This window comes from Rutilus rutilus (genome assembly GCF_951802725.1).
Source record: "Rutilus rutilus genome assembly, chromosome: 2".
NCBI lineage: Eukaryota > Metazoa > Chordata > Actinopteri > Cypriniformes > Leuciscidae > Rutilus > Rutilus rutilus.
The window spans coordinates 52,829,399-52,836,876 of record NC_140210.1 but is presented as its reverse complement, the minus strand read 5'-3'; positions in this window follow the sequence as shown (position 1 = coordinate 52,836,876).

Below are 7,478 nucleotides of genomic sequence, written 5' to 3'. Positions count from 1 at the left end.
CTCTGGAACAGACACAGCGCACGAGTCCTCAGCCCAGTCTCTCTCAGAATCTCCCAGTTTCCCAGTGGCTTTTATCTGGTCTCTCCATGCCAATTACTGCAACAAGACACAGATGTTTATCATTATGCACTTGACCTGCTTACTCACCGCTCGTCTCCAGTCTCTTGCCTTGTCTAAATACCCACACTTGTGGTCTTGGCCACTTGAGAGCGCGTGCACGCGACAGAAATAAGTGCGTAATACTGTCCCATGACTTAAAAATGCCAAAGTGCAGTGCCCTTAATGCACACTAAACCCACACTATCTCGAATACCACTTCGGAGTATTCAAGGCTAAGCGTATCCCATCATGCATTATGTTCGGGAACTCATGTGCCCCGAAATCGCAAGATGTAGAGGAAAACATTCCACTGTAATTTAAATTAATTAGAGACAAATAATTTGGTAGTAAAAACATAAAGTGTTGCACATTTTATTGGTGCAAAGATGAGTATGGAATGTGTAGGCCTATTTTGTACAACATTTGCAACTGTTTTTATCACTTAATTACACTCTAAAAGGTTTAATATGATTTACTCAATTTCTTTGGTGAAACATTTTTACACCAAAAAAAATTTTTTGTACATTTTAAAGCTGTGAAATCAATGAAATATACTGTATGAATTGAATAAATCCAAGTAAAAAAATAAAGTAAATCTGAGTAACTGCATCTGGTACATTAACAAATAAAATTGAGTAGAAATAATTTAACATTTAAACATAAAAAAAAACAATATTTATGAGTAATATTAACTGTTTTTATTTATGAGTAATATTAACTTTTTATTTCCTCTAAACCTTTGTAAATAGTATTCCATACAACCACCAGTATAATACATGACATTGGCCTTTATTGTCGATGAGTACAGCAATACAGCATATTTTACAGTGTTTTAACAATATTGCCTATATTTAAACTCATTTAACAAACATTTTAGAAGTAAAAAGGAAACATTTGCCTAATTCAAGTGTAATCAACCAGTCTGTTATCCAATCTCCACCGGATCAGCGCTGGTTCTCGTGCCGGAGACGGACTCGCGCTCTGCGGATGAACTTCGACCTTCAGACCGCCGTCCTGCGTTTCACTCACAGCCGAAAGATACTGCGAGCGACTGACTCCATAACCTGCCAATAAACAAACAGTGACAGTTCTGAGGACATTTTAGCATCCAAATTAATTATATTCATTATCATTAGGAATAAAGTCGTGTGTTTATGCAAAGCGTTTCAATCACGCGTAAAGACAGGCGCGACTCTCGTTTAGGTGTCGCATTACGCCTCTATGTTGTTCTGCATTAAATAAAATGATTTAAAGCACAGTAATGATTTTATAGATAAAATAAAACATACACAAACCTGAATTTCTCAGAGGAAATGCACCAAGGGTGGGGGAGGGGTGCATTGTTTTAATTGAGTAAACTTACTCAATTTATTAAAAGTGTGTTAAATATACTAATAATATTGATTTGAATTAAGTAATATATTTGTTTCTTGAAACAGATCAGTTTAATTCTCCATCCTCAAATATTTTGATAGAAATTTCACAAATATATTAAGTGTATTATAAATAAATAATTGGTTAGTCAAATGCTAAATCTGTGTCTTCTGTTAGTTACATAGCGACTACTGAACAGACATGTAGAAGTTTATTTTAAAATGCAAAGTATTAAAAGTATAACTAGATGTACCGCATGGCGGTACAAAATATGACCGCCCTCAGGCCTGCACTGGCTTTCCACAAAAATAAATGACGTGGAGCAATTTGGCTGTATTGCGTGTTTATGTATATACCTAAAAAAAGTAGTAGTATGTGCATGTCTGTCTGTGTGTGTGTGTGTCTGTGTGTATGTGTGTGTGTTTGTGTATGTGTGTGTCTGTGTGTGTGTGTGTCTGTGCGTCAGAGGTGGGAGTAAGTCACTAAATGCAAGTCTCAAGTCAAGTCCAAGTCTTAACATTGCAAGTCAAAGTCAAGTCAAGTCATTCTGTTGTAAGGGTCAAGTCAAAGTCAAGTCAAGTCATTCTGTTGTAAGGGTCAAGTCAAGTCAAAGTCAAGTCAAGTCATTCTGTTGTAAGGGTCAAGTCAAGTCAAGTCATTCTGTTGTAAGGGTCAAGTCAAGTCAAGTCGCAACTTAGTCATCAAGTCATACCAAGTCACACACAGGCTCGTTTTACACATTTTTTTTAACTCTGGGACTTTTATTACTTATTTAGACACAGAGGGCTGATGGGTTACAAAAATAAATAAACTAACTTGTGTGTAATAAATAAAATATCATTAAGATGCACTTTAAATGCTCTAAAATAAAAATAAATTAAATGAACACAAATAAACAAGAATTAATAAAACTTTTCCCATCTTGTGCTAGCCATACATATAGTTATTTTGCTGTGATGTCAAATTTCCAGATACTTACATAATTGTGATGAATTTAATCCTTTTTAAGTTATTATTTTGCAGTGTAAGATTCCAGTTAACACCTTTAAATATTACATAAATGTATTATGCATTTTTATTAAACTTAATGTGTATAAATCAGCAGCAAAAAGTAATTCTTGAAAAAATCTGCACAGTAATTTTATAAAATCTAAACATGTTAATAAAAACAAATTACTATTAGTACTCTTATAAAATTCAAACAGGCAGTCATACATTTCACAATTTTATATTTATATATTAATGTCAAGAATTCAGAAGTGTATTTATATAGCCTACACTACACAGAAATAATATACAATTAAATTATGCTTATTTCAAATGTATTGAGCAGGCTAGGTATAAAAAAATATAAGCTTTTAATAATCTTTCAGTGCGCAAAACTATGATAATGAAACGCTTCAAAACAGAACGCACAAAGCGCGTATGCAGAATGATGTGCTCAAAGCAACATGGAGTCACAGTGTTCAGCCCTGCGCTGCACAAGTGCGCATTTAAAAGTTCACGGCACAAAGCGAAGAAATGTCGAGCGCACAAATCCTAGAGTATATCTGTCCAACAGTTTATTGATCATTTGTTTCACAGTTTTAAATTCCAGTTATTGTGCGTTTGATGCCGATTCATAGTCCTTGTGATGTGCGTGATCTAACAAGCACACGGTAGTGAGTTGTTTAAAAACAGCAACAAACTCCAACAAAATAAAGTCATTTTATGCAAATCCACAGCCTTTTATCTACAGATCATGCATTATAATGTGAATATATCATATTGGAGAATGGAGAGAGTTTTACCGTGCATCCAACCGGAAGAGGCGCGCGCACTGTTTGAATACTGAATGGAGAATGATTGACAGCCACAGAGGAGGGAAAAAGAGTTTCCGTAAAAAAAATAAAAAATTCACAATAATTGAAATAAATTATTTTCCACAAGTCATTTCAAGTAAATAGGCACAAGTCCGAGTCAAGTCTAAAGTCACAAGGAGCAAGTCTAAAGTCAAGTCGAGTCTTTTCAGAGATCTAGTCAAGTAAGTCTCAAGTCCAGAAAATTGCGACTCGAGTCTGACTCGAGTCAAGTCATATGACTCGAGTCTCCCACCTCTGCTGTGCGTGTATGTATGCGTGCGTACATGTGTGTGTGCATGTGTGTGTGTCTGTGCATGTGGATTTGTATGTGTGTGTATGGGTGTGTGTCTGTGCGTGTGGATGTCAGTGTGTGTGCATGCTTGCGTTTGTTTGTATTCCTGCATGTGTGTGTGTGACAGTATCATCCTAAACCAGCAACCCTTCGCTCAACACCACCATCTACAGGCCGATGAGTGTACAGTCACTAAATGTGCACATAAATGAATTTATTTTATACCCCCCATGGATGAAATTCTACGAAACTTAGCATACCCCCAGAGGATGTCAAGTTAATCATACACATGAAATATGGTGCAGTTCTGAACATCTCCACTGAAGATAGGGGCGATTAAAGCAGAATAATATTGCATTTTCATTTTTTATGGGAGGGGCGCAAATCACAAATGAGTGATTATGGGCTAGGTTGATGTGGGCCCTTAAGAGCAACATACCATAAAAATTTCTTCATCCTCGTTGCCACGGTTCAGGTAGTTATTTTGGAAAAACTGCATTTTTTGGGTTTGGGGGGGCCCAGTGCGGGGGGGGGGGGGAGTGGCCCCCAGGGACCAAATGAAATTTTTCCGTAAAAGTCTAGTGGGGTTACATGCCCACCAAATTTCATGTTCCCCGGTGTTTCGGTGTCCCTGGTATCGTTGACGAAAAATTCAGATGACGAAAAAAAAAAAAAAAAAAAAACTTTGACAATCGATTATGGGCTAGGTTGATGTGGGCCCTTAAGACCAACATACCATAAAAATGTCTTCATCCTCGGTGCCACGGTTCAGGTAGTTATTTAGGAAAAACTGCATTTTTTGGGTTTGGGGGGGCCCAGCGCGGGGGGGGGGGGGGCCCCCGGGGACCAAACGAAATTTTTCCGTAAAAGTCTAGTGGGGCTACATGCCCACCAAATTTCATGTTCCCCGGTGTTTCGGTGTCCCTGGTATCGTTGACGAAAAATTCACGGGGGGCCCAGCGCGGGGGGGGGGAGTGGCCCCCGGGGACCAAAACAAAATTTTCCGTAAAATCTATAGTGGGGCTACATGCCCACCAAATTTCATGTTCCCCGGTGTTTCGGTGTCCCTGGTATCGTTGACGAAAAATTCACGGGGGGCCCAGCGCGGGGGGTGAGTGGCCCCCGGGGACCAAACTAAATTTTTCTATAAAAGTCTAGTAGACCAACATACCATAAAAATTTCTTCATCCTCGGTGCCACGGTTCAGGTAGTTATTTAGGAAAAACTGCATTTTTTGGGTTTGGGGGGGCCCAGCGCGGGGGGGGAGTGGCCCCCGGGGACCAAACGAAATTTTTCCGTAAAAGTCTAGTGGGGCTACATGCCCACCAAATTTCATGTTCCCCGGTGTTTCGGTGTCCCTGGTATCGTTGACGAAAAATTCACGGGGGCCCCAGCGCGGGGGGGGGGGGGTACGGGGAGTGGCCCCCGGGGACCAAACGGAATTTTTCCGTAAAAGTCTAGTAGACCAACATACCATAAAAAATTCTTCATCCTCGGTGCCACGGTTCAGGTAGTTATTTAGGAAAAACTGCATTTTTTGGGTTTGGGGGGGCCCAGCGCGGACCAAACGAAATTTTTCCGTAAAAGTCTAGTGGGGCTACATGCCCACCAAATTTCATGTTCCCCGGTGTTTCGGTGTCCCTGGTATCGTTGACGGAAAAATTCAGCAGATGACAAAAAAAAAAAAAAAAAAAAACTTTGACAATCCCTATATGACCGCTTTCGCTAGCTACGCTAGCTACATCCATCATAATAAATAAAATCTCTGTAAACACTTTGGCCAAATAGAGGAAATACGTCATGCAAGTAGACAAGTGTTCAAGTGCAAAGACCGCAAGTGTGGTATTTAGACAAGGCAGATCTCTCCCACTGTAGACTTCACTGAACCACGCCCCCGACACATATATCATATATTTGATCTCAATGAGACCAAAACGACAAGACATTAGCAGGAGGAGACGGTTCTCATGACTGTCGACTTGAACATCGACTCCCACTACCTGTTCTCACACTACATACTAGATAGATATTGTGTGTGTGTGTGTGTGTGTGTGTGTGTGTTTATAGAGTTACACTTCCCTAATAATGCACATGGATAAACACTGACACAGTGTCAGAAGTATGATCTGAAAAACAGCTCCCTCTTCAGGACAGTGGAGGTAAAGTCTGGCCATCCTCAATGTTACACCATCCATCCATCATATTGGTGCCTGATTCTTTTATATAAGGGAATGAAATTACATGTTAATGCCCCATCCATCCATCCACATATTAATCAATCCATCCATCCAATAATCAATTTCTTTCTTTCTTTCTTTCTTTCTTTCTTTCTTTCTTTCTTTCTTTCTTTCTTTCTTTCTTTCTTTCTTTCTTTCTTTCTTTCTTTCTTTCACCCACAAAATTATAAACCCATCCATCCATCCATTCATCCATCATATTGTTGCCTGATTCTATTATAAGGGAAGGCAATGGCATGTTCATCCCTCAAATAGGTGTAAATACTGAACATGCCTGTAAACACACACAGTTTGATCTTATTTTGTAAACACTGTCTTTAAAAATGAAGAACTGCTTGTCTTAAAGAAAGAAGATCACTTTTCAGGAAGCTGAAAAACACCATCTAATCATGTTGACAGGAGGTTTCCCTTCACACTGAAAGTTTCATTTGATATGTGTAATGTAAGCTCTACACTGTTAACCCTTGCTGTAAAAAAAGGCGTAATTCTGACAGTATCATACCATTTTCCATTAAAACAGTAATATACCGTAGAAAACAAAAATAGCCTACAGGAATATACTGTAAATGAACAGTGCTCAAAATCGACACTCAGAGGCTGTTTTCCCAATCACACCCTATACCCTCATTCACTATTCCCTACATTAGTTCACTAATATTGTCCCCTTGACAGAGTGAATGAAAAGAAGTGAGTGAATTGAGAAACTGATGAGCACCTGATAAGCAGAATCACTGAAGGACAGAGAAACAAGAACAGAAAAAAGAGAAACACAAGAACTACAATTGACTTCCAGCAACACTGAGTGTGAAACCAATTTAACATTATTTCTTTTGTACAAAAGTTATTCTTGAGAATTATCAGATATTTAATTGTTGATGTTTTATTGAAAATAATAAGGTTATTGTCACCATGATGGAGATCAGTGTTTGTTTTAGTTGGGCTCTTGAACCATTGACTTTATTATATCAGTTTTTCTCTGATTGCTTTAACTGTGAGTTTATAAAACACATTTGTAATGGCAAGAAAAAGTCAAGAGAAAGATGATCAGGTGTTTATGACTGATGTGATGATTACATAGGCATCCTGGACATGTCTGATTCTCTGATCTTAACCAGTGTTTAAGCTTTGTATTTGTATATGGGTATTTCATATAAATCATATCTGTAAATCTATAGTGTGAAATACAGCAATGGTTCTATAATTAGTTATTCTGAAGAATATTGAAATAATATAGTGTTTAAAAACTTTTTTAACTCCTGCTTGACTCAGACACACACAGACATCAACAATCAGCACATGAATCTCAATAATGGTGACAATAAAAACTTTCATGTCGCAATGCATGCTGGGTTCCAGGATTGTATAAAACTCCCAGCATGCACTGCTGCATGAATAAATAAATACAAATAAATTATTGCCACCATTGATGAGAGACATATGAAGATTTTTGATATTTCTGTGTTTCTACAAGACATTGTAGCTCTGTTTCTTTTTTAGGCTGTGCATTATGTGTTAAAAAAAATGATTGTAATGTATTACTATGGTTTCACAGTGGTGGTAATATAACACTTTTGATACAGAATTAAAAATATTAAAGAGATTTAAGGTATGAACAGGCTATACACTGATTTTATC